Source organism: Schistocerca nitens, chromosome 3, assembly GCF_023898315.1.
Source record: "Schistocerca nitens isolate TAMUIC-IGC-003100 chromosome 3, iqSchNite1.1, whole genome shotgun sequence".
Classification (NCBI taxonomy): domain Eukaryota; kingdom Metazoa; phylum Arthropoda; class Insecta; order Orthoptera; family Acrididae; genus Schistocerca; species Schistocerca nitens.
Window position 1 is genome coordinate 584,346,399 of NC_064616.1, and position 7,933 is coordinate 584,354,331.

Below are 7,933 nucleotides of genomic sequence, written 5' to 3' on the forward strand. Positions count from 1 at the left end.
CATATTTTGGTTGCTTGTTTACAGCACTTCATAAAATAACTGAAAGAACCGATGTAAATCAAATTTGGTTTCTTCGTTTAATAAATTTTCCGGATTTTTTTTTCTACGAAAATTTCCAATTCTTCCAGAACATTTAACAGAAGCCCTTAATCTGCTGTGTGGATAATTTTCATACTATCTTCAATGTCACCTAATGTCTTTCTAGTTGTTCTCAAATGTTCACCCAACACTGTACGACTTGAATTTAAATTGCGATGTTCCTTGCAACGTATTTCAAACGCTCTTCCTCTTTGACCAATGTACGTGTTCCGACAATTTTGGCAATTTATTTTATATAGTCCTGAATTACTGTATTTATCCTTACGTACATTCACTTTGTGTATTGACTTGTGTCTACCGTAGTTGCTAGTTAGAAATGCAACTTTAACTTTGTGTCTTGGGAAACATTTAGCAATACGGTCTGTTGCAGGGCCTTTGTATGTGAATATGATGTACCTTTTATTTTCTACTAGCTTACCTATACTATTGTTTTTCTTTCGTTTAATATTTTTCTGTATGGTGTGGTACTATTGCATCATATCACGTTCTTGGTAATTGTTCCTTAATGATGTCTTTTTGATCGTCTGTAATTCTGCAGCTCTGTCTTCGTCTGTGAGTGATATCTGTAACATTCTGTGTAAAGCTGAATAAAAATATGCTTTTTGTGCTGACTGGATGAGATGAAGATTCCCAGTAACTATACCTCCCGTAAATTTTAAAAATATGTTTCTCATTCGATCTACTAATTGACAAGTTGAAAAAAATTGATGGTGCTATCATTTTTGGGAGCATTTGGTTGGGTTTGTCTGTTACTTTATTTAAATCTTGCTTGGTTCCCTTAAATAGAATTATAATGTCCTCAACATATCGGTGATAATACAGTATTTTTTGCTTTATATCGAAAAAGCTTTTGACGATGTTGACTGGAATACTCTCTTTCAAATTCTGAAGGTGACAGGGGTCTAATACAGGGAGCGAAAGACTACTTACAATTTGTACAGAAACCAGATGGTAGTTATAAAAGTCAAGTGGCATGAAAGGGAAGCAGTGGTTGGGAAGGGAGTGAGACAGGGTTATAGGCTATCCCCGAAGTTATTCAGTCTGTCTTTTGAGCAAACAATAAAGCAAACAAAGAAAAATTAGGAGTAGGAATTAAAATCCATGGAGAAGAAATAAAAACGTTGAGATTTGCCGATGACTCTTTAATTCTGTCAGAGTGCAGTTGATCGGAATATACAGTGTTTCGAAAGGAGGATATAAGATGAACATCAACAAGACCAACACGAAGATAATGGAATGTAGTCGTATTAAATCAGGTGTTGCTGAGGAAATTAGATTATGAAATGAGACACTTAAAGTACTAAATAAGTTTTGCTATTCGGGAAGCAGGATAACTGCTGATGGTCGAAGTAGAGAGTATATAAAATGTGGACTGGTAATGGCAAGGAAAGCGTTTACGAAGAAGAGAAATTTGTTAACATCTAATATAGATTTAAGTGTGGGGAAGTCCTTTCTGAAAGTATTTGTATGGAGTGTAGCCATGTATGGAAGTGAAACATGGACGATAAATAGTTTAGACAAGAAAAGAATAGAAACTTTAGAAATGTGGTGCTACAGAAGAATGCTGAAGATTAAATGGGTAGATCACGTAACTAATGAGGATGTACTGAACAGAATTGGGGAGAAAAGAAATTTGTGGCACAACTTGACTGGAAGAAGGTATCGGTTGGTAGTACATGTCCTGAAGCATCAAGGGATCACCAATTTAGTATTGGAGGGCAGCGTGGAGGGTAAAAGTCGTAGAGGGAGACCAAGAGATGAATACGATAAGCAGATTCAGAAGGATGTAGTTTGCAGTCGTTACATGGAGATGAAGAAGCTTGCACAGGATACAGTAGCATGAAGAGCTACATCAAACCAGTCTCTGGAATGAATACCACAACAACAGCAACAACAACATCGATGAATTTACCATAAACTTTTATCGACTTGTCAATTAGTAGATCGAACGAGAAACATATTTTTAAAGTTTACAGGAAGCCTACATATTCACGTATAATTACCGGGAATTATTCAAACTACCCGATCCAGCACAAGCGAATATTTTTATTAAGCTTTACACAGAATGTTACAGATACCACTCACAGGCGAAGGTAGGGCTACAGAATTATAGACAATAATAAAAAGATAGCATTAAGAAACAATTACCAAGAACGTGATGTGATGGAACTATACCACAATATACAGAAAAATGTTAAACGAAAGAAAAGCAATAGTATAGGCAAGGCAGTAGAAAATAAAAGGTACATTGCATTCACGTACAAAGGTCCTATAACTGACCGTACTGTGAGGTGTTTCTCAAGACACAAAGTTGAAGTTGCATTTCTAACTATCAAATCCTTCAGACAGAAGCTAATACACAAAGTGAATGTACATAAGGACAAATACCGTAATTCGGGAGTATATAAAATAAACTGCCAAGCACACAAAGTGAATGCACATAAGGACAAATACAGTAATTCAAGAGTATTTAAAATAAACTGCCAAAATTGTCAGAGCACGTACATTGGCCAAAGAGGAAGAACGTTTGAAATACGTTGCAAGGAACATCCCAACTTAAATTCAAGTCGTATAGTGTTGGGTGGACATTTTAGAACAACTAGAAAGACATTAGGAGACACTGAAGATAGTACGAAAATTACCTACACAGCAAACAAAGGTCCTATGTTAAATGTTTTGGATGAATTGGAAATTATCGCAAAAAAGAAGAAAAACCCGTAAAATTTATTAAACGAACAAAACAAATTTAATTTACACAGGTTCTTCCAGTTATTTGATGAAGTGCTGTAGATTAGCAATCAAAATATGATACCTGCCGTATTATCCTATCAGAAATATTTTTAAAAGCGGCAATTTTGAATGCATATTTGTAAAGACGTACTTTTTAGAATGCATTTTGGAATATATTGCAGTTTTCATAGACGTATTTTGATAGATAAGCAGATATGTACAGATATGAGACTACTGTTTGTGGCTCAATGATAGGCTGCAAATCTTTCAATTGAACGCCGCTTCGGCTACTTACGTGTCCCTAAGATACACAATTCATCCAGCTGGGGAAAGGGGACCTGCAGTTTAACGTAGAATTCGAACCACAAGCCGTTCCTGGCGACTCCTTACCTCACTGAGTTGTAAAGGCAAGGGTAAACATAGACTGAAAGTTTCCATAGTCCGGCCGTGAAACGATACCGCGACCTCGTGCTTTCCAGGCACGGGCTTTGCCGTTGGACCACAAGGTTCGACACCATGAATGGTATTCGCCAAAGTTACAGTGAAGTCATAAAGGATGGCTTCAGACTTCTTTTTTAAAGGCTACTTCTATATTCGTAAAAACGGGTAACGTGTCATTTCTTTTGTTCGTATTAAGCTACATTATCAAATGCAACCTAGTACTCATCTTTACTTTCTCAGAAGGCAACATCATCAGGATTTCTACTGGCAATAACGGCTGGAGGATTGGCGACTTGCTGATCACATGTCCCACGATCATTGATCGCTCGCCGCGTGGCGTAACCGCGCGGTATTAGGTGCATTGCTACGGTTCGCGCGGCACCCCTGTCGGAGATTCGAGTGCTCCCTCGGACTTGGACGTGTTTGTGTGTTTGTGTTTGTGTGTGTGTGTGTGTGTGTGTGTGTGTGTGTGTTGTGCTTAGTGTAAGTTAGTTTAAGTTAGATTAAGTAGTGCGTAACCCTAGAGACGATGACCTCAGCAGTTTGGTCAAATCGGAACTTACCACAAAATAGATCGCTCCTCGTACTGCTTTCCTCGTACTGCTTTTGTGACAACCGTCGGCCAGTCAGAACAGGCCTACTGCTTAATCGGTGTGTGGTGTTACTGATGGGTCTGCGACAAGAAGATAGGAAACTCTTTATGTATCTCCTTCAGTGCTAATTATACAGGCAAGACGTGTCGAAAAACGAATTTCTTTACTCACTGTGGCAGCATGGGCTGTATTGTTGTTAACATCCACATGATAGTTTCTATTTTCAATGTCTATTGGCCACAGTATTAATCACTACTCGTTAGAAACTGTCAGCATTAACCTGCCAGTGTTACACTGGATTTACGAATAATGATCAATTCTGTGAACAATAGGTACTGAAGAGCTGCTAGGTACATAAGGTAATTGAGCTGCGCTGTTCACCTCATATTTTTCCGGAACAGATTAAGGTATCGTTAAACTGTTTTTACTCAGGTGAATAATGAGAGGCGACCGATGTAGCCGAACGGTTCTAGGCGCTTCAGTCCGGAACCGCGCTGCTGCTACGGTCGCAGTTTCGAATCCTGCCTCGGGCATGGGTGTGTGTGATGTCCTTAGGTTAGTTAGGTTTAAGTAGTTCTACGTCTGGGGGACTGCTGACCTCAGATGTTAAGGCCCATAGTGCTCAGAGCCATTTGAACCATTTTTTGAATTGTGAGAAAGTCCCCACTAAACGACGTATAATCTGTTTTGGCAGTTTTATTAACTACAGAGATATTGGTATTACTTTCACTTCTTGGAATGAAACTCTAGTTTTTTTTTTCTTCTGCGTTTGCCCCACAGCCTCATTAAAACTGAAGAAAGATTTTTGCACCAGACTGTGTATAAAATTTTTTTTATTTATTTTTCATGCTACCCGTTTCGGGCTTTGCCCATTTTCACGTGTGTCTCTGGCAATATATGCGTCTACGTCGCAATTAAAAAATAGCGTGCCACGCATAATTGTGGAAAGCACAGTCGTCAGACGTCCTCATCTTCCAATGTTTCTTGCGAAACACACTGCACACACTCACTCAACGACAGTTCGTTGAGAGGGATGACTGCAAGGGCACAGCTGGCAGCTGTTTCTCGTAATTCACATGTTAGCTGTAGAGAAATTGCGAGTTCCTGTGGATTAACTCTGTTAAACGTTGTCCGCATTTTGCGTGCCAACGGCTTCCATCCCTATCATGTGTCACGCAACCAACAAATTAACCAGTGGGACTGCAGATGACGCATGGAGCTCTGGTTATGATGCGGCATCAGGACAATAGGTTCTTTCTTTAAAGAATTTTTTTAACTGGTGATGCTGCCTTTAGAAATCAAGGTTCAAAATGGCTCTGAGCACTATGGGACTCAACTGCTGAGGTCATTAGTCCCCTAGAACTTAGAACTAGTTAAACCTAACTAACCTAAGGACATCACAAACATCCATGCCCGAGGCAGGATGCGAACCTGCGACCGTAGCGGTCTTGCGGTTCCAGACTGCAGCGCCTTTAACCGCACGGCCACTGCGGCCAGAAATCAAGGAAAGTTGAACGTAAGATCTATGCATATTGAGCCGCCAAGTATCCGCATTGGCTGAGGGAGGTGCAGTGTACTGTGAATGTTGCGGGATTATTGATGACTAAGTGACTGGTCCTTGCTTCGTTAAAGAAACCGTAACGGGTAAAAGTTATGCACAGTTCCTTACCGAAGTGCTGTCGGCCTTCCTAGAGAAAGTACAACTTGAAATACGTGGATGTATGTAGTACCAGCATGATGGGTACCCGGCACGCAACTCGCTTCTGACTAGGAAAGTGCTCAGCCACATTTATCTTGATCGATGCGTACGACGGGCCCAATCTGATACCACTGGACTTTTTTTTATGGAATGAACTCAAAGATGAAGCATACGCACAGGTTCCGACGAACCTACAGGATTTAAAACATCACAATGCAGCAGCCTGTGCAATGATATCGAATGGCTGTCTTCAGTCTCTCTAGGTATCCTTGCAACAGCGAGTGAAAATATGTGTTACAGTAGACGGTGAGCGTTTAGAAAACTTGATGACATACATGGAATTTTAAAGAAGTATTTATCACCATATTCTTTTGTGATTTCCTTTTTGCTGCTGTTGCTGAAGTGTACCTTGACATTAAACTCATAACGAGAAGTTCTCATGTAACGATTTTGATACCGCAGTTCTGTGTTTTATACATTCAGTTTTTGGCGTGCATCTTTCTTTCAATGTTCTGACAGAAACAAGAACAGAACTGTTACCATAGTTAACTGGTGAATCATCCTTAGACGCTATATCCTCTGATTTGCAGTTGGTTTATCGATCCAATCACATGTAGCCAAGTTCGATTATCATTAGTTCTAAATTAAACTTTTCTCCATTACTTTGCGTTTGTAGACTCTCGTAGCTACGTCAGCCCTTTGTGACTGATCATGTAACAGCTCTAACTTTCCCTGACTGCAGCACTGGATTTCATATTCAAAACACGTAAATACACAGTTCGAAATATTATAATTTCTCCGAAACTACTAATATAATTTTGAAGAGTCAAACGCCATTGAATCTGTCTTTCTTAGAACCACAATACTAGTAGCAGAAATTCCTGTATTCCAATTTCAAAAAACGAAGTTCACACGTATATCTCCGTATTTAATATATTTGTGACAAGAAACCATACGTCGTTTAGTGAGGACTTTTTCGCGATTAATGTGGGTCAAACAGATTTGTGATTCCCCGAACGCCTCAGGAAATATTTGAGATGAACAGCTTCACTGAATCAGCCAGTACATTAATAATGTTACTGTCCATACTGCCATAGTAAGTGAAGAAGTTCGTTTTTCGACAAAACTTGCTATATAATTAACACTCAAGGCTACATTACAGTGATTCCAGAGTTGTTGTGGCGGGACCATCATGCTGCAAAATAGATATGTAAGTTCTGCGTACTCCATATGAAGACGAGTCTAAAATGGCTCGAGAACTTTTGTATGGAAACGAATAAGTATTTCAGTAACTAGTCGTAGTTATATGATGAGTGGAAATGTCAATAATTGTAAGTGCCATCTTTTTTTTACAGAAAACGGTTTCATTACTGTTACGTTCTAGGTACACTTTTGCATGTCCCTAGGCTTATTCCAAGTGCCAAATCATCCAGAAAATGTTCCAGACATTAAGTAGTAGATGCAATGGTCTTTGTGCCAAGGAGTACTTGCCTCAGAGTTCCAAGTACCATGCAACGAAATCTTTGTTCCGCAGCACTTAAACAAAGTTGTTGAGTCAGTTAATGCTATGAACCCAAACCATGTAATTCCAGTACATATAACCGACTTCTTCTCTTTTAAAGATGCTGCTGAAATGTCGTTGTCAATACTCGTACAGGTGTGTACCGTCTCCAAAAGCAGTATGATACTCATCCATTTCAAATAGTTATTTAAAGATTCTTACACTGAAACAAAGGAATAGAAAATGTCAGTGTGTCAAAAGAGAAATGATCATGGTTGATCCATTTCACATCATACTTCATTTGAAAGACCAAGCATAATCACCGGTTGCAAAACAGCAAAACCTGTTGAAGGTTTTGCCATTTCTTACTCAACAGTACAGAGAGTTCTGCAAGTAAACTTTGCAGCATCTGATACTAAGAATGGATTTGTGTAACAAACAGAAGTCAATACTGAGAGACTTTTTCTTGAATTCTTCATTTGCGTGGCCATCTTTTCCGTAGTTGCTTTACAGTTCTCGAGGGTATTTTTGTTCTATAGTATTGGTTAAAAACAGTCTTGGTTGCAATTTTAGTTTTTTACTCGCTCCTGTGAACGGGAACGCGTTATACAGATCTTGATGCCTCTCGCGTCCATCTAGAAAAGATAACCTGAAGATGCCTAAATAAGGCGAAACGCGTCGTTGAAAAACAAAAAACTAAAATTGCAACCAATACTTTTTTTTAACCAGTACTGTTAAGCACTGGTTTGCTGTATGCCACATATGGATTGGAAGAATTTCTATTTTTGTTCTGTTGTTGCAACTACAAAAACGCATCTTCTTTTTCTTCGCCGGACGCGTTTCGCTTTGTTGAGGTAAAGCATCATCAGT